Here is a 21,678-nt window from a genome sequence, read left to right on the forward strand (position 1 = left end):
CTAAAATCTCCTAATCTGTATGTCGATCTGTTGATAATATTCTTATACGCACTCGCACCGCCTCCACGAAGAGTGCTAGTGACTGCCGTGAGTTGTTTTCTGAGAAATCATATCACATGTTCTCTTCTGAACCGTAAATAAACAGTTTGGTGTCGATTCACTTTGCGTCAATTACTGCGCATCGTTCGTAGTTCCCGCGTTAGCGCGCGCCAACAAACTTCGGTTACCGTCGGCCCAGTTCGACCCAAACCGGCACTCTAGCGCCGTCTGCCGCGTGGCGGGTAGCAGGAGCCATTCAATCGATTGGAGCCACGGCGCGGATTGCTTCCTTTCCATTTCAGGAGCGAATAGATGCGCCAAGGAGTCTTCATCGTTATCCAAACGACGCATACACATTTCACGATTTGTTATAGTTCGGAACGAAGTAATTGCAAACCACCTCCACTAAGGTCTTATTTAGAAAAGTAAATACAGATTTCTTTTTTCGAGCTTCAGGCTGGTATGACAGAGAATGGTCCACCGATACACACTAAACAGTTCAATCCAATGTAGAACTTCAATAGCTGCGTCGGTGCTATGGACTGCCAATTTTGTTAAGTAGGTTTGACGTATCGGTATCAAAACTTGATGTTATGGGGTATAGTTGCCCTCCTAATAGAACTAAAACGTTGGCTGTTTGCTTTAATTCCGATTTCGTATGCTCGACTACATTGGCGATGTTACATAGGGTTCTTTGTGTATTGAATTCACAACTACTCTAATCTTTCTAATGCGTTCACACCATAGTGTGTACCACACACGAGTCGCTACTGTCGTAACCATAAAATATATTTCGTCCATAGTTGTTTGATTCCAAATAGTGAAAGACCGAATCTGTGACAACTAAATCTATGAAGCAATACAATTTAAACGCACCTGTCAGTGTACCGCCAACATGAATCGTTATATAGTTATTGAACTTCTGAGCTTTGTTTCATTCACAGAATCGATAACCCAGTGTTTTTTACATTAAATCTTAAAAGAATTCCCTTATGACAGTGTTCAATGTATGACAACATAGACACCAAATACTTTATTAAATTCTGTAACTGGCTCAGTTTCTTTTGTGTATCTCACATAGTGGGGAACCTGTCACAATTTGGAGTCTGTGACGCGTCTTTCAGACATCTCTCAGTTCCCCTGTTTTATAGCACGAATGTAACTTTCTTTACTGGAGCGTTACTCAGCTCGTTTTAAGTCACGTCGAATTAATACCCTCAGAATAAAATACTGTTAGCAAGTAAAACTAGCCCGACGTGACTTCGTTATTCAGCTATGTATGTGAGCAATTTTACAGGGTGCAGCAGAAACACTGACCTCTTCTAAACTGCGCACCATTGTTGAACACGGCATCCTACAGAGCTGATGTTGGTACCAATGCGTATTGCGGTTCATAGCATTACCAGTCTCTATGAGTCCTTCTATATCGTCGTACCACAAATATGGCAAGCACAAAGGTGCAGTGTGTCTTCGGATATCATAGGCGGTTTCGGCTACTACGGACTGCTGATTTTCTTGTCAGCAGTTGCTACGTCTGAAGTTGCAGGACGATCGCTCTTAGCTATAAATGTCAACATCCAAAGAAGAATGAATCCTTTCTCGATGTACAGCAGACTCCATTTCACCCCTAATTTGTCCGTTGGACTGACATGTCATTGACTAGAAACGTGGGAGATCATGTCTCTTTACGAATGTACTATACATGTATCCTGAAATCATATTCAAGGAACATCCAAATATTGAGGCAAACAGGATCCGAAAACACGTAAGTTACTTATAGGATTCGACGCTTTAACATTAGGGCTTTCTTTAGCATTGGGTAGTGCCGTGAAATATCCGTTGTTTCATGAGCGACGTATCGGTAGTTGTAGTACAACCGAACTTATATCGTTAATTTTTTCGCCGTCGCCTTCTATTCCAGAAACAACGGTATTGTAATTCAAAGAACGCAGGGCAGATTTTTTTTGCCTAGCGTACAGTGTTATACTGTAATTAATTGATTTAATAATACTCCAGTATTAAGTTCTAAACAAAAATAAATATTTCAAAGTTCTCAAGAACGAAGTTATTAAATTACTTAGAAGTAACATTTTCGTAACTGATTATAATGTGACGTTAATCGTGCAAACAGCGCTTACACAAAAGCAGGGTACCAAAAAGCCATGGTAGCAACATAGGATTAGGAGACAACGAAAGTAGTTTCAAATCTACTAGAATGTTATAAGCTATCTGAGCTCCCATATTGTTTCAAACAACAATACAATTGCAAAAAATAGTCTTCATTTACAGACGACTGCGTAAATTTTTCGTCATTTCGCATTCAACAACTAGCTCCATATAACATCGAAATATACAATATACCTTAGTTCCAATACTGCAATCAAACTATCGTTCAATTAAAAAACGCCGATCATATATCTTTCATTTTCGTATCTCTGATTGCAATGATTGATACTGTTAGTTGCCGCTATCAGTTGTTCCGGTATTCAAACTAAAACGCCCGCACGTTTACCACTAAAGTTCGGAGGCCTCACAGAGGTCCAAAAACTCGTAGAAATCTGAGAGAATTTTGTGCTACTTTGTTCACTACGCTGCTTATTTTTGGGACCATATACTGCTATTTTGTATTATTCAGGAACTACAAGATAGCGAGGAAAATTCAATACAGAATGCTCCGAATTAAGTATTTGTGTGAGGCAAAGAGGAATTAATACGTTGCTTGTTTATTTCCGAGGTACGTATAAGAAGCTACTATATAAACTGGAGTGCATCTGGCTATGAAGCGTACTATGTGGAATAGCATCTCATACTCAAGATCGAAAGCTGCAAGCATTTTGTGTGATTACAAGAGAAAAGCTACATGAGCGACGTTTCAGTTGGCTACCTTTTCAGCTTTCCTCGTGACTTAGGCCTCATCCGCGATGTGATTTGTATAATAATTACGCAAAATTATTGCTCTTAAGGTATTTGTGTATCCATTTCATTATTACTCGGCCTTTTAAATCTTACCGTTTGCTGTGTCATCGTGGATGAACAGAAGTATTGTTCTTAAGTGTCTGAGCCGCTTGTTTGAGCCGCCAGCTCCCAGTGAACAGTTGTGTTCATAGATGCGCAGGGAGACCCAAAAGTCCGTTACCTTTCGAAAATGCAGTAATTCATTGAATAATGTAGGCAGAGAGGTAAAAATTGACACACATTCCTGAAATGAGACAATGTTGTATGCATCTACATTTTATAGTGCATGGTATATAATAAAGGAACATTTATTGATACAGTTACATTCTTGAGTACTTTACACATTTTTCTGTGAATAATACAATAGAATTTGGTTCTAGTCACTTTATTATGTTTTATTTTTCTTCGTGCAAAATGCATATTGGTTGAGGGGTGATGACAGTACTGTGAAATGGTCAGCAAACTGTGAGGCTGATGTCTCAGTTTATCACTCCTGTCTGCTGTATGTTTTGCGTTCAGTCCAAGGCTTCTTTCACTAGATGATAAAAACATCAGATAAATATCGAAGGTGTACGTCATTACAATTTCATTATGGAGGGAAGTAAAGGAGGTAAATATTATAGAAGAAGACCAAGGCTTGACTACAATTAACTGATTCAAGTGGATGTAGGTTGCAATAGCTATACAAAGACGAAAATACTTGCGCTAGATAGAAGCTACATCAAACCAGTCTTCAAAGTGAAGACCATGACGAAAAAAATCGTAACATATAGTCTCTGATAACATTTTAGGTACAGAATCACTTTACTTCTTGCCTGCACAGCACATTACAAATGACTGAATTTGATCTCTGTCTGCATAACCATTAAATGGGTGACAAAAACAGTAAAGCACTCAAAAGACATGGTCAGATGTCAGTGTTACTTTGTACATGTTCATGCCATCACCCGGTATGTAAATTATTAGCACAGCAATACTCTCATGTCCTCTGGAGTGCATTAATGTTCTCATGTTTAATGTTGTTAGTATGACTGTTAGGGTATGAACACTTTAAATAGTTGATTGATCACTGTGAAGGATACAGAGATGCTGCATACTCATCTGAGACAGCATTATCAGCACTTCACACAGATTGAAAAGGCCCTTACTGTAGAAGTCCATTTGGCCAGCTAGTTGAATTGTGCAATCATCAAAGGTTTGTGGGGCATTTGAATGTGACAATGGCCCAATGTTAGACTGTATGAAAATGTGGGGGCAGGCACACTCATCAGCGAGGTTTCATGTGACCATATCTAACAACCACAGAAGAGGATAGCTGCATAGTGCACCAAGCGCATCATAATCCTTTCACATCTGTACCTACCATCTGACAGCAGGAAATGGACTGTGTGTGACTTTCTTTGTCATCCCACACCATTGTGTGGAGGTTTTTACTAGCCACACTACGGAATTATTTTGCCATAAGCCGCTGTTAATACCACAAAAATCTGATGTATAGAGTGTCACTGTTTTCTGGGAGCACAGACTACTGACAAATGGTGTCACATTGTGTTCAGTGATGAATTGCGGTTCTGCATTATCCTGGATTCCCACTGTCGGTGAATATTGTAATGATGTGGGAGGGATATCATTCTTCAATGCCTTGGAGAGGCACAACAGTGCTACTCCTGGTGTCATTATGTGGGAAGCCATTGTTATGACTTCAGGTCATAGCTGTTAGTGATCGAGGGAACTCTGTCAGTACGGTATGTCCTGGACATCCTGTGAGATCATGTGTTACGTCTCATGTGACAATATCACAATACCATTTCTTTGGCAGAATAATGCTTATCCGCAAATGACACAGGCCTCAAGGTACTGCGTGTGTGATGCTGAGGTACTCGCATGGACAGCAGGAACCCCTGCGTGGGACCAGCTCGGCCATTAATCTTTCCCCATGCCAGTATTCAGGATATCAATGACCACTTAGAACAGTTGTGAGCCAGCTTGCCATTGAAGAGGTAGATGGTTTTATGACACCTTCCCAACTGAATCAGTGCGTGCAGCTAGGCCAGAGGAGCTGAACTGTCATACTGATAAGGGGGCTCATACCACCAAGATCTTTGTAAATTTGACTCATTTTCATAATCACTAAAATAATTTCACATGCAGTCGTAACCCATAAAGTTTCATTTTTTATTCTCCTCCCATTTTTTCTCAGGCAATACTCATTACTTCAGATTATGTGTTTGGACTGTATTAATTCCAGTATGTAATGAACTAAATGATTCTTCAAACTGCCATCATAAATAATTTTCTACACTGAGAAGATAAATGCTCTGATCCATTTTGTGTTTTGAGATGAATATGTTAATCAATAATTTTATTTCCTGGTAAGTGTTATTTTATAAAAAAAATTATTATTTTGTTCTTTGCAATATCCTTTAAAAATAAAATGTGGTGACATCCTTCCTTATTTCAGAAAACCTGTCCTACAAAATGTCTGTATGGGTGATTAATGTAGCCAGAAGGGACTTTAGGCTAATGAAGAGAGTACAACAGTTTACTACGGGCAAAGGAAGTTGTTTCTTTAAATACCATATGGGTTAAACATTTAACTGCTGGATGCACTATAAATAAATTTTGCTGCTGATGTTTCTTATGAGATGTTGACTTTGTTTCCATTTAGTTCCTATTTATGTGTTTATATATATACAAAATGTTATTATGAAGTACAGCATTGCAGTTTTTACTAATGCATATCCTACAAATAGATCAAATTAGAACTTCTAACACCACTTTCATATAAAATGCAAAATATAGTGGCTATGTATATATTCATATAAAACAAACTTGAGATGAAGTTAACAAAAGATTCACTGCTGAATGTAGCTTATATTTCCTTTACAATGGTCATTGCATTTGCATTCAGTGCATATTTACATGTTTATGTATAAATGAAATGTTCATATGAAATACTATGTTATTCATTTAACTATTCTATATAGAACAAATAAATTATATTAGTGTATTTAATGCATTTTTCTTCTAAATTGTTATACTGTATTTGCATTCAGTACATGTGTATGTGTCCTTATACGAATTTAGCGTTCATATAAAATAAAACGTAAGGTATATTTTGCACTTCTAACTCTTGAACACTCTACAATTAATTTTCATTCCCCAGTCTAGCACGTATATCCTTCAAAATGGTTGTTGTGTTTGCATTCAATGCATGTTACGTGCTTATATATAGAGGAAATATTCATGTTGTTGTTGTTGTTGTGGTCTTCAGTCCTGAGACTGGTTTGATGCAGCTCTCCATGCTACTCTATCCTGTGCAAGCTTTTTCATCTCCCAGTACCTACTGCAACCTACATCCTTCTGAATCTGCTTAGTGTATTCATCTCTTGGTCTCCCTCTACGATTTTTACCCTCCACGCTGCCCTCCAATACTAAATTGGTGATCCCTTGATGCCTCAGAACATGTCCTACCAACCGATCCCTTCTTCTGGTCAAGTTGTGCCACAAACTTCTCTTCTCCCCAATCCTATTCAATACTTCCTCATTAGTTATGTGATCTACCCATCTAATCTTCAGCATTCTTCTGTAGCACCACATTTCGAAAGCTTCTATTCTCTTCTTGTCCAAACTATTTATCGTCCATGTTTCACTTCCATACATGGCTACACTCCATACGAATACTTTCAGAAATGACTTCCTGACACTTAAATCAATACTGGATGTTAACAAATTCCTCTTCTTCAGAAACACTTTCCTTGCCATTGCCAGCCTACATTTTATATCCTCTCTACTTCGACCATCATCAGTTATTTTGCTCCCCAAATAGCGAAACTCCTTTACTACTTTAAGTGCCTCATTTCCTAATCTAATTCCCTCAGCATCACCCGACTTAATTAGACTACATTCCATTACTCTCGTTTTGCTTTTGTTGATGTTCATCTTATATCCTCCTTTCAAGACACTGTCCATTCCATTCAACTGCTCTTCCAAGTCCTTTGCTGTCTCTGACAGAATTACAATGTCATCGGCGAACCTCAAAGTTTTTATTTCTTCTCCATGAATTTTAATACCTACCCCGAATTTTTCTTTTGTTTCCTTTACTGCTTGCTCAATATACAGATTGAACAACATCGGGGAGAGGCTACAACCCTGTCTTACTCCCTTCCCAACCACTGCTTCCCTTTCATGTCCCTCGACTCTTATAACTGCCATCTGGTTTCTGTACAAATTGTAAATAGCCTTTCGCTCCCTGTATTTTACCCCTGCCACCTTTAGAATTTGAAAGAGAGTATTCCAGTCAACACTGTCAAAAGCTTTCTCTAAGTCTACAAATGCTAGAAACGTAGGTTTGCCTTTCCTTAATCTTTCTTCTAAGATAAGTCGTAAGGTCAGTATTGCCTCACGTGTTCCAGTGTTTCTACGGAATCCAAACTGATCTTCCCCGAGGTTGGCTTCTACTAGTTTTTCCATTCGTCTGTAAAGAATTCGTGTTAGTATTTTGCAGCTGTGACTTATTAAGCTGATAGTTCGGTAATTTTCACATCTGTCAACACCTGCTTTCTTCGGGATTGGAATTATTATATTCTTCTTGAAGTCTGAGGGTATTTCGCCTGTTTCATACATCTTGCTCACCAGATGGTAGAGTTTTGTCAGGACTGGCTCTCCCACGGCCGTCAGTAGTTCCAATGGAATATTGTCTACTCCGGGGGCCTTGTTTCGACTCAGGTCCTTCAGTGCTCTGTCAAACTCTTCCCGCAGTATCGTATCTCCCATTTCATCTTCATCTACATCCTCTTCCATTTCCATAATATTGTCCTCAAGTACATCGCCCTTGTATAGACCCTCTATATACTCCTTCCACCTTTCTGCTTTCCCTTCTTTGCTTAGAACTGGGTTTCCATCTGAGCTCTTGATATTCATACAAGTCGTTCTCTTATCTCCAAAGGTCTCTTTAATTTTCCTGTAGGCGGTATCTATCTTACCCCTAGTGAGATAGGCCTCTACATCCTTACATTTGTCCTCTAGCCATCCCTGTTTAGCCATTTTGCACTTCCTGTCGATCTCATTTTTGAGACGTTTGTATTCCTTTTTGCCTGTTTCACTTACTGCATTTTTATATTTTCTCCTTTCATCAATTAAATTCAATATTTCTTCTGTTACCCAAGGATTTCTACTAGCCCTCGTCTTTTTACCTACTTGATCCTCTGCTGCCTTCACTACTTCATCCCTCAAAGCTACCCATTCTTCTTCTACTGTATTTATTTCCCCCATTCCTGTCAATTGCTCCCTTATGCTCTCCCTGAATCTCTGTACAACCTCTGGTTCTTTCAGTTTATCCAGGTCCCATCTCCTTAAATTCCCACCTTTTTGCAGTTTCTTCAGTTTTAATCTACAGGTCATAACCAATAGATTGTGGTCAGAGTCCACATCTGCCCCTGGAAATGTCTTACAATTTAAAACCTGGTTCCTAAATCTCTGTCTTACCATTATATAATCTATCTGATACCTTTTAGTATCTCCAGGGTTCTTCCATGTATACAACCTTCTTTCATGATTCTTAAACCAAGTGTTAGTTATGATTATGTTGTGCTCTGTGCAAAATTCTACCAGGCGGCTTCCTCTTTCATTTCTGTCCCCCAATCCATATTCACCTACTATGTTTCCTTCTCTCCCTTTTCCTACACTCGAATTCCAGTCACCCATGACTATTAAATTTTCGTCTCCCTTCACAATCTGAATAATTTCTTTTATTTCATCATACATTTCTTCAATTTCTTCGTCATCTGCAGAGCTAGTTGGCATATAAACTTGTACTACTGTAGTAGGTGTGGGCTTCGTATCTATCTTGGCCACAATAATGCGTTCACTATGCTGTTTGTAGTAGCTTACCCGCATTCCTATTTTCCTATTCATTATTAAACCTACTCCTGCATTACCCCTATTTGATTTTGTGCTTATAACCCTGTAGTCACCTGACCAGAAGTCTTGTTCCTCCTGCCACCGAACTTCACTAATTCCCACTATATCTAACTTCAACCTATCCATTTCCCTTTTTAAATTTTCTAACCTACCTGCCCGATTAAGGGATCTGACATTCCACGCTCCGATCCGTAGAACGCCAGTTTTCTTTCTCCTGATAACGACATCCTCTTGAGTAGTCCCCGCCCGGAGATCCGAATGGGGGACTATTTTACCTCCGGAATATTTTACCCAAGAGGACGCCATCATCATGTAATCATACAGTAAAGCTGCATGCCCTCGGGAAAAATTACGGCTGTAGTTTCCCCTTGCTTTCAGCCGTTCGCAGTACCAGCACAGCAAATAAAACGTAAGGTATATTTTGCACTTCTAACTCTTGAACACTCTACAATTAATTTTCATTCCCCAGTCTAGCACGTATATCCTTCAAAATGGTTGTTGTGTTTGCATTCAATGCATGTTACGTGCTTATATATAGAGGAAATATTCATGTTGTTGTTGTTGTTGTGGTCTTCAGTCCTGAGACTGGTTTGATGCAGCTCTCCATGCTACTCTATCCTGTGCAAGCTTTTTCATCTCCCAGTACCTACTGCAACCTACATCCTTCTGAATCTGCTTAGTGTATTCATCTCTTGGTCTCCCTCTACGATTTTTACCCTCCACGCTGCCCTCCAATACTAAATTGGTGATCCCTTGATGCCTCAGAACATGTCCTACCAACCGATCCCTTCTTCTGGTCAAGTTGTGCCACAAACTTCTCTTCTCCCCAATCCTATTCAATACTTCCTCATTAGTATATTCATATAAATTACAAAATTAGCCTACATAATATACAAAATATATTAAATCAATACATATAATACATATAGTACATATTTCTTAGAATCCATCCACTGTATTTGCATCATTGTATATGCAGGTGTTCATATACAAGGGATATATTTGTATGAAGTTAAATTTCACTAGTAAATAAAATACAAATAAACTTCTATTAAGAAACTGCCGTATAAATATCTTTGATATTATTAACTCTTTATTTTCAATGTATGAATGAGTCTTTAATGTTATGTGGTGAGAATGTGAATCAGTTTATCATATGAACAACCCCATTTCCTCAAATTGCGATTCTTATATCACTGGATGCAGGACTGATTGATGGTTATGATTTCATCTGATACTTTCAGCATTTAAAGTTATGCTACTTTAAAATTACTGTGTGTGAAATGACTGATATGACTAGCTTAGTAAATATAAATTGATTGTTTTTTACCAGATATAGCATAGCAATGAGTGTTATGAGAGACATTGAAGAGAGATAAAAGATACTCATAATTTACTTGTTACTCAGTGAGAGCTGTAAGCAGCATGTTGTTATTCGTCATGTATGGTGATTATGGAACTTCACTATGACTTTCTCCACAGGAAGCTGGCTGAAGGGTACATTGTAAGCTGAACAGAGATGTACATTGTATGATAAACATAATTCCTTGGATTATTCTTAGCAGCTTCACCTGTTGTTGCCTCTTCCCCCCCCCCCCCCCCCCCCTTTATGTTTCCAAGGTGGACTGCATTGAGTGTACATATTCTCCATTGAATATGGTAAGAGATATTCTTGAGACTGTAAGAACACCCCCCGTTCCTCCCAAAACACACACGCACACACAAAAGACCATTATGCATTAGGCAAGCTACACTGAAATCATAAACAATAGTGAATCTATGTAAAGTTACTACGAATAGTCACTAATTCTGTGTATATAATTAATACACAGGAGAGACAAAAGAGAATTATGATGGTATCATGCACAACATCCCATACTCTAAACAATATTTTGCAGGGTATAGAACTGAAAGCCATATAAACATAAAGCACTATGATCCAGTTCCTAAACATGAGTCCCGTAACCTGGTTATTGCACCACCTCTCCCACTGGCAGTGGCTGAATGTGCATTAGAAGTGTGCCAAGGAGATAGATGTAGAACATGATTTTGTAACTTAATACATTCAAACAGCATTTACAAGGGAGGTGTGTGGGACATTATGTCAGAAGGCAGTTTCATAGCTTTCACATAAAGGGCCAACATTACTTTTACATTCACTGTGATCCAACAGGTAACTTTGAGTTTGTTTTCAAATGACAGTTTTCTGAGATTATTACTAGCAGTTTTGATGCTGCAGCTGCAGTTAGCCGAAAGTCTCACTGTGATCCATTCTTACTTACTTCCTTTCAGGCATTAGTAATTCTGCAAATTGGTAAAACACATAATACTGGGTGCTTTTCAATATCTCTGTTAGTGGTTGTGAATTTGGCTGTCTTCATGCTGTTAATTGGTTTTATTATCAATGTGGTTGTGTCATTGAGATTGTAAGCTTTAAAGGTATGTTTGTATGCTGCAAAATTCCATATATTTTTGCAGAGTTAATCCTATACTACTCAATTAGCTACATAACTCTCATTATTCATGCATCTGACTGTTGTGTATCTCATCTGCAGGAAGATATTACTGCATTCTCAATCAGTTTTCCTCATGGGACTGATTCTTTGTTGTGTGGACACTGCATGAGAGAGAAGTAGTCATTCTATATTTAGTGAGGATTCTTGGAACTTAGTAATCCTATACTCTGCTGAGGAGTTATGAAACAAACTTTTACGATACAACTGTTTGCCACACTAACTAAAAAATCTGAGAGAGAATATCTTCTCATCTTGATGACTGAAAACTGTCTATCCTGGACAATATCCCAAGGAGCAGTGTAGGGAATTCCGCATGGTCCTTCAAGGTGAAGCAATGTCTCGTAAGTGGATGATGGAAGTGCAGCAGTGGATGTGGATCAAAATGCGCAGGTAGAGAGGGAGCATTCATGGCAGACAGGATCTGTTGCGGCGACATGAGGCAGTCCTTAATCTGTCAAAGTTGAGGACACGTCTGGCTTCCTCTGGGTGGAGCACAAACCTATGTAGCTACCTGGGGAAGGATACAGCATGGTATCACATGAGAACATGAACATGCAGATGTAAGATAGTGACCACTGATTGCAGCACTGTCTGTTACAACTGACCTGTCATATAGTGGTGAAACTGGTGCCCCTGGATGCTGTGACAGTTGCTGGCAGCTGGACTGTATACAGTGCCTTTCCTCTTCGATTTACTAACAACCTCGTAGGTGAGGCAGGGGCCACACCTGACCCACTAAACATAGACAGAAGTGTGGTGGTCAAACTATACAAGGGGCGACCCTGCCTACATCACATGTGTGAATCACTTAAATATGCATGCCTGAATTAGGTTGACATGATATGTTCTTTGCACTTCATTTATGGGTGGAAGATGCATATTCGCTCCTGCCTAAACTTTACTTACACATAGAGACTGATGACCTCAGCATTTTGATCCCATAAGGTCTTAACACAAATTTTGAAATTTTACTTAAACAAATTTTACCCTCTCTAATTTATTCTCTTTAATGCCATGGAAGTAGTATGTGAAGAACAGCAGGTTGTTCTAAGATACCAAAGTGAAATTTTTGTTAAAATACTTTAGGGGTTTTTAGTTGGATAACTGATGCTCTATTGTGACCATTCAACACTCCAGCTTTTCCTTCTACATTTAAAGAAAAACTTTACAATGGACCAGCTATGTCAACATAGATGTATAATACAGCTTTGATCTGAAATTTAAATGCAGCATAAAAAAGTACTGCAAAACAAGGTTGAAGCCCTTCAAGAATTACACAATTCTGTAGACAAGGAAGGTGGCTGGAATGAATAAGACATATATGCACTGTCCTTATTAGATAACTGTAGCTGTAGTAAAGATTGACTTATAATTGAATTGTTGCTAATGAATTTCAGTTTCTGATAGATTTCCAAGATAAACAGGGTAACTTTACCTTGTAATGCAGTATTAATTAATTAAATGTAATCTATGGTAAGTAGTAGTTGTGTGAAGTCACTTGCAAATATTCATGCATAGCTGGTGAGACATCTGGGAGATTGTGATTATTCATATCAGAATGCCTTTCACTAATATGGTCACTTGTAGCTAATTAAAACCATTACTTCTTGAGAAAACATGACATACAGAATGGCAGTGCAAAATGAAGAAATAGTACCTACACAGAATTTGCACCCTTTTCTAAGATTCATCACTTAAAACTGGAATACTATACTTAAATAGTTAATTTATTTATTTACATAAATAAGTTGGGAAGTTAATTCTGGAGGACTGAATGTCATAAATTATTGTCCAGTCAATGAACTTCTATTAATTTCTAAACAGCTTGGTCCTATGCTACGGATTCCTGTCAGCACCATGATAAGATTGAAATTTTACTCTAGCAAACACATATTTTTCTTCCCTCAAGTATTAATGTGCTTATTGATTAATAGTGATCATATACCAGATTACCAATACCACTTTTGCTATGTTGTACAGTAATGACTTTTGTTAGAATGGATCTATACATCTCATGACTTACTTATGTGTAATGCTTACCATGCAGTGGAACATTTAACTCCACCACCATTGATTGAGTAAATAAACAGTACTCTATCTGTCCTTCAAAACTGAGCATAGCTACTCCATAATGTCTGCTTATAAACCGAGTTGGAGCAGCGCATTAAGATAATGTTATCTGGGTGAAAGACAAATTTGTTAGACAAGAACAATATATTGTAGGATCGGCTTTCTTACTTGAAATGTTCACATAATTCTTGTTCATAATTTAGACTCTAAGAGTAATTGTGTAATTGATGGAGTTTGATTAAGTGCCAGCCTACAGAATCTATTTCATAATCAACCTTTTGAAGTCTTTAATACAACGACTAAGCCCAATGCAAACCATAATGTATAAATACAAGTTGCTTTTCATGAAAAGTGAAGAATCACACAGCAGTTAATAATAATTATAATTCCTGGTCAGTTACAATAGTTTGTTTTAATATCTCTTGTGCCACTGTAGGTTTAATTTCTTTGTGACAACTCACATTAGATATCAGAAACTACACTCACTACAGATTTTCTCCCTACATATCGTTAGTGAAATATGGCCACAATTATTTATGCTACCATTAGCTCTTTGAATCTTACTCCTCTGGGCTTTTGTTGTACAGGCACTTTTTTTTGGAGTGACCATCATAGTAGACAAAGTGTCAGATTCAGATGGTTTTACACTCAGAGTGTGACAAGAACCAATGTTATCTGCAGAAGAACAGTGTAACTTATATAAGAACAGAAACATATTTAAAACCCCATGATGGGTGGAGAAATGAGGACATAAAAAGCTGACTGGCACTGATATAAAGGACATTCCTGGCTAAGAGAAATCTACTAGTATCAAACATAGGTCTTAATTTGAACGATAAATTTCTGAGACTGTATTTTTGGAGCACAGTGTTGTATGGTAGTGAAACATGGTCTGTGGCAAAACTGGAACAGAAAAGCATCAAAGCAGTTGAAAAGTTTTGTTACAGAAGAACATTATAAATTAGATCTACTGATAAGATAAGGAATGAGGAGGTTATCCAAAAAGTTAGTGAGGAAAGGAGTATATGGAAAACACTGATAAGAAGAATGGACAAGATGGTGGAACATCTGTTAAGACATCATGGAATAAAACTTCGTGGCAGATTAAAACTGTGTGCCAGACCGAGATTCGAACTTGGGACCATTGCCTTTCGCAGGCGAGTGCTCTACCGACTGAGCTACCCAAGCACGTCTCACGCCCTGCCCTCACAGCTTTACTTCTGCCAGTACCTCGTCTCCTACCTTCCAAACTTTACAGAAGCTCTCCTGCGAACCTTGCAGAACTAGCACTCCTGAAGGAAAGGATATTGCGGAGACATGGCTTAGCCAAGGCCTGGGGGACGTTTGCAGAATGAGATTTTCACTCTGCAGCGGAGTGTGTGCTGGTATGTAACTTCCTGGCAGATTTGTTCTGCAAGGTTCGCAGGAGAGCTTCTGTAAAGTTTGGAAGGTACGAGACGAGGTACTGGCAGAAGTAAAGATGTGAGGACAGGGTGTGAGTCATGCTTGGGTAGCTCACTAGGTAGAGCACTTGCCCATGAAAGGCAATGGTCCCGAGTTCAAGTCTCGCTCTGGCACACAGTTTTAATCTGCCAGGAAGTTTCATATCAGCGCACACTCTGCTGCAGAGTGAAAATCTCCTTCATCATGGAATAACTTCCACATCACTACAGGGATTGTACAGGGTAGAAATGGTAGAGAAAGACATAGATTGGAATACAATCAACAAATAATTGAGGACATAGCTTGCAGTTACTTCTCTGAGACAAAAAGGCTGGTACAGGAGAGGAATTCATGGTGCACCATGTCAGACCAGTCAGGAGACTGATGACTAAAAAAAATTTTTCTTGGAATCACTGTAATAAAATCATGAACTCTCTCAGACCATGAAGTTTTGTTCCTTTTTCTCATCCCCTTCTGGGTGATTCACTTATCTGTCAGCCATAAAACATGAAAAAGGAATTGAGGAATTTAAGGAAAAGTTGTGTAATGTAGACTGGAAATATGTGCTGCTTGGCATTCGTGAAAAATATGATGTGTTCTGTAACATAATCATAGGCTACTTTAAAAACTTCTTTTCTAGGAGGTTAACCAGTGGTGACACAAATGTTGACAGGGTTTAATAACATTAAACTTGTGCAGTAAAATTTTATGTAAAGTCATCAGTGCGTCACAATGAATTTATTATCAACATAAAATTAACTTCCTTCAGTAATAAAATAAGAACTGTTAATGCGTCAGGATTGGCCAGGAGGGGAAAGCTGCAGGCACCAATAAAGAAAAAATATTTTTATATGCATGAAAGTTTAATGCTGTAAACAGGCAGGCCTCGAGAAACCACCGAGACTGCAGGGCAGGAGAGGAGGGTATCTGGTTGGTTTGGAAGCTGCCAGCAGAAGAGAGTGAATGGTGTGTCCACTCCAGCAGCTGGTCGTGGTTCCACCCCCACTTGTTCTGTAGTGTTACCTCACCAGCAACATGTGAGTTTAGCTGCTGATGGTTCAACACATGAGTTTCAGGGTGGTAGTATCCAGTTTTGGGGAACGTAAATGAGACGCTGCAACTTACCGCCGGGGAGAAGTCACAGACGAACATCAAGTGAAAAATAAAAATCAAATTTTTATACTGGTAAACACATTCAGTAACAACCCCCACTGTACACTCTTTTCCCCTCCACAGGAGTGACGCATGGTGGGATGGTAAATTGACAGTTACTAAGGGGCTCCTGCGAAGGAAGGCCTTACATAATTTTAACAATACATCTTCATTATTTGTGTTTTTGTGTTAGATTTGTATTAAAAAATGACAATAATTAGGTGATGAATGCTTGCTTGACAAAATTTGGCCGACTGTGCAGCAGTGGTGTGAGAAGCTGTGAGTAGTGTGCTGTTTGCAGCGATCAGCTGTTGGCGGTGGCAGTGGTGGAGGCCACTGACTGCGGCAGGCAGCAGCATGCAACTTCCACCGGAGTGTATAAGCGGTGGGTTGCAGAAGGGTTGATGCACAGATCAAGAGGGGGAGGCTGGAAGTGGTTAACACTGGTGGAGCACTTCACACACATATTTAATTGCTCACATGTAAAGGAGGGCCATGCCTTTTCTTTTGGGTAGATTTTACTTATTTACTATTCCTTTCTACTCACCACCACCTTTTACTGACTACTATGGTATGGGGCCAGCAAGGAAAACTCTTGCTCCCATTTCACAACTTAACATGGTATTCCCCAGGAGATTGCTCTTCAGGGACAACAGAAGGGGGTGACCAAAGTCACGCAAAAAGTCCTTTTCTAAACAATACTCATAGTGATAAACCAATAAAGATAATTTATAAAGGGGTATATACAGAACTAGGACAAGTGTGCGAACACCTCCTCAGGAGGGGTAGTGATATTACAGAGACAGCTATTAAATAGTGAACTGCTACCATTAAGTACCACACGGTAGGGCTGGGTTGCTCAAAAGTATTCGTAACAGAGTTGTACTCTATATAACACTCTCCGTACATTGTCACTCAAAACTTATATAATGAATGAGGAATCAATCATATGAAAGTTAGAATTAATTACAGCAGACAAGATGAGGAATAAGGAGGAAGTGGTAGCGTTCGGGGACATGACTGGCTTAACGCAAGTTGACAGCTGTGCCAGTCCGCATGTTTGCATCATGCTCTGCTTAGAGTAAGCATTCACTGGTAGCATAACATGCAATTCAAATGGCTCCAAAGCTTTGTATCAACTGGAAATTTGCTGCATGGTAAAGTGAATCATGGCTAATTGTTTTGCTCTGACCTCAGGGTGGCAGCATAAAACAGACCATTTAACATCACCTACAACAACACACACAGGAACTCTTGCCTGTACACAAATTAACTTACAGGAGTAAAACAAATCAATTCTTTTCCACCACCAACAAAACTTCACTGCCCTCTGGGGGTCAACAGCCAGAAGTCATCTGGTAGTGTCGTGCATTGAGTTAACCAATCAAGGAACTACCACTTACAACAAACAGAAGGCATGGACAGAAAAAGAATAAATAGTTGGGGAAGATTCCAAAGAACTACAGCGATAGACATTAGTAGCAATGGGGTAATAAGGGGCTGAGGGGAGTATGGTCATGCTTACTCGTCATCTAGCTCGGAAAGGGTGCAACAATGACGGGTTGCATTAATAAATGGCTGCAATCAGTCTGTAGGTGGAATTCACTGTATGTAGTGGTTTCATAAATGATTCACTGAATCAGAAGCTTTAGTACTCGATGTTGGGGAAAAAAAGAGATTTGACCAATGGGAAAAAGTGTGTTGCATTTAATGCAGAGTTTGTTCTGGGTATATTCGTGTACAGCCGTCCGCGATTGCAATGCCAGGTCACCCGACATACTGCCAGTTAGGCCGAGAGGCCAACCCACAGCAAACCGGGAAGGTGTTCACATTAAAGAGTAAGGAATGGAGTATAATTGGGAACAGGCTCAGGTAATGGGTTTCAGAACAAAATTGATTCAGTGGTGATACCTACTAGTTGAAGGATACGGAGATATGGCCTCGAATACGCACGTCTACTGGGTGTACCATCACTGAGGAAGTCAGTAACTAGATGGTACAGCCAGGTTTCCATACAAGGAATTGCAATGGGTGGATAGTCTAAGAGCATGATACTGATTAGACCTCTGATTACAACAAGTGAATAGCCTATAAGTAGGTAGGGTGCAGGACGAATGATGCTAGAGGAGCAGGAGGCTGAACACAGAAACAACAGCGAAATTCTAACTGTAGTACATGTATTGGAATGTAAATGGCTTCCTTTCTCCTTCCTCTGGGCGGAGACAATGACTAACAGTTGAAAGAGATAGGTAGACGATCGGTTTGCAAAACTGAAAACTGAAAGAATAAACTGATCAGTTGGGCACTCTGTGGGCACTAACTGCAATGTGTAAGGCACACGGCCCTGGAGGAGGGAGGTAGAAAGTAATGGTTGAGGTGGGAAAGAGCAACTCAAAGCAAAGGTAGGAACCCGGTGCAAAACATGGGCAAGGGAGACATAGGGCGATTAAATCTCGTGGGGGGGGGGGGGGGGGAGTTAATTACTACAAAATACATAAGTTCCCTCAAGTAACAGGGTGAGTTAAGAAAAGAGGGGTGTGAACTACTGCGATAGTGGTCAATAATCTACTGTAGTGTACAATTTATTTTCAACTAGATAGCATGTTACCGCTCTTGGGCAATGACATCATGTCATTGGCACTAATCATTAACAAACAAGTGCTTATTTCAATGGGAGCTTCCATCTTGGAACATCATGGGCATGTTTGAATAAACAAACGGGTGTCTCTCACTTCCAAAGTGCACGGTGGGGCACTGTACCCAAAAGGTAGTAGTGTCGATTTTCGTCCTCTCTTGTAACAACTTCACTTCCTCAATCAATTACTTCGTAAGAAGGAGGGTGAATAATAACGAAACCTAAATTCATCTGGGTGAACTCTTAAATGTGCAACACACATGTGGGATGTTAACTGATATTCTTCATTTACTTGGGTGAAACTTATTCACATCTCTCCTACCACAAATTCTATCTTGCTTACCGCTCTACAGTGAGAGGGTTGTGTACTTCTTTTCAACTTCAAGGGCGCATTCAACTCATCTCTATTGGGTATTTGATATAACTCAAATGCTTTACTCACTCCTAAACATACTAGTCCGGCTCTGGTCACAAACATGGCACATAATAGGATTTCAGAACCTGTAACTCAAAAAAGTCATGTATCACGACTTTAGGGGCAGTCTTACATTATGGGAGTATTGTTGTAGTGCAATATATATAAAATCCAGGCTGTGGTGGGTCTTTACATACTGGGGTTGGTACAAGTACATATTATGCAACACATAAACTATAAAAATACATGCAAGTAAAAACATATGGGATATCAAGGGCGTTCCTGTGCAGTAAAATGATGATGTAATGTTTAAACCTAACATAAAACCATAAGGGAATAAAAATAAAAGAAAAATACAAGTTATTGGTACCAATTATTAACTAGCTATCAACTGACAATGTGTAGTGGGTCGGACTTCGCTCAACACTGTTAAGCATACAAAAGGCATATAATACAGAGTGGTGAAGCAATTTATCAGACTCTGTACTGGGGAAAACAGGTAGCGTTATGAAACTGGCTGGAGGCAGAAACAGACAGAGGCAACAGAAGCAGGTTGCAAGTTAGTGCTGAGACTACAGCATCGTGCACGTGTGGTGCTTAGATAGAGGAACAGCTGCGAAGCATGTGTAACACTGACCTAGCCAGGAGTGTTGCATTGTAACTAACCAGCAGCAAAATGTAGTCCATAAAAATTAGTAAGTTTATAGCAGATTTAGTGATTGCTGGGAATATTATTGACCAATGAAATGATAAAGAAGGGTTGAATAGTCTGTGATGAGCACATAATAGTGAAGCCATCTATGAATTTGGAAAAAGTGTAGGTAGTCGGTTATGAAGGTATGTGAGACTAAATGGAGGGTGGGAGGGTGATACTATTCTTCAGGGGAGGTTTGTAACCACAAAGCGCCACCAAACCAAATGTTGATGTACTGGAAGGCACCCCTTTAACGGCGTGCTTCATTATTGTGGTGTGTTTCCGCTTCACGATCCATCAGCTGGAGGTCGTTTGCATCTAAACTTCCCTTGGAGGTATAGCCTGATTAGGAGATATGTTAGAGGCTTAGGGATGCAAATAAATTTACAGGTTTAAGTTACTCAGTCAGTGAGGTGGAAGGATGGAAGAAGTTACGTTTAAAATAGGTATTGCTTAAAAAAAGGTGGTGCCTTTCTGTGCTATGCATTGATAGCGAAGATGGTTCTAGTGTGTGTATCGTAATCTAACGGTGGAAGAAAGATCAACTGATAGCGAACAGATAGAGGGTCCAGAGGGGGAAGGGGGGGCCTCGGGCGGCGACAGCTGTGCGCGGCTAGTGAGACGCTGTGCGTCGGTGGAGGGGCGGGGAGGTACTGCAGTGTCAGATATGTGTCTCCGCCCTTCTACACAATGTCCGCCATGTGTGCAGCTCCCTGGTTGACAGCACCAGCTGATTTTGACAGGCAGAGTGCACTAGTTCACAATTTTGCAGTAGCAATGTTGAAACGAGAGAGTTACTCAATAAAGTAATGCCCTTATTTGGAATTAACTGTACTAGTACTGAGAGTAGAGCTGCTGTCCAACCACTAGGCATGTCATAACACTTAATAACATAATCAAAGTAAAATCAATAAAACACTGGTTAGAACTAAGAATTAATTAAGCGAGGCCAGCATTGCAGAACAGGGTGGGCGGGTAAAACTCTGACAGTCTCTTTCAGAGGGGGCTGCTTGGGGACATTTTAGTTATTATGGTAGGGGTAAAATGTTCACTTGCAAAGAGAAAGATAAAAAATAATAAAGTGGTTGCCTGAATCTTGTTACTTTTTCTTTTGATTGATCAAAATGGGAATCTCTTAAGCACAAAATAGCACCTTAGTTTTTAATCTCTAGACCAAAGAGCATATCAGTGTTTGGATCTGAGGGCGTATATAGGGCAAGCTGGGGGCGATGTAACTCCCCATTTACTCCACTTCACAGGGGGAACAGGACCTGCTGAAGGTCCGGCATTTGTCTCAGAAGGTGTGGGGAGAGGCATAGTTCCTGAATAGGGTATTAGCCTATCAAAATGGACGATCACTTAGCGGTCAGGCAGTTGTAATTCTACATTGACAGGAGAAGTGAGCCAAATAATTGAATACGGTCTGTCATATAGGGGGGGGGTAAGTTTCTTTACTCTTCCTTTCTTTATGCTAGATTATTTCAGTAAAACCAAATCACCAGTTTTATAGTGGGAGGGGGATGACATTTTTATTGCTTCTTTCTATCTGCCTCCTGGTTGCCTTGTGGTTGTTCCCCTGTACCTTCTTCCAAATGGCCTTAAGGGCTGTGTGATCGATTTTTGGAGGTAATTTATCAGTCTCAAGGGGTGATTCCATAGGGAGGCGAAACCCTATCTCATAAGGGGTATGTTCAGTGGCTTCGTGGAAATGGCTGTTGTACACACTTGCCACATACGGAATGTATCTTTGCCAGTTGTTGTGGGTTGAGTTAACATAATAGGAAAGCATTCATTTTACAGTGTGATGAACATGTTCAATGCAACCATTTGCCTGTGG

The sequence above is a fragment of the Schistocerca serialis genome, chromosome 3 (genome assembly GCF_023864345.2).
Source record: "Schistocerca serialis cubense isolate TAMUIC-IGC-003099 chromosome 3, iqSchSeri2.2, whole genome shotgun sequence".
Lineage (NCBI taxonomy): Eukaryota > Metazoa > Arthropoda > Insecta > Orthoptera > Acrididae > Schistocerca > Schistocerca serialis.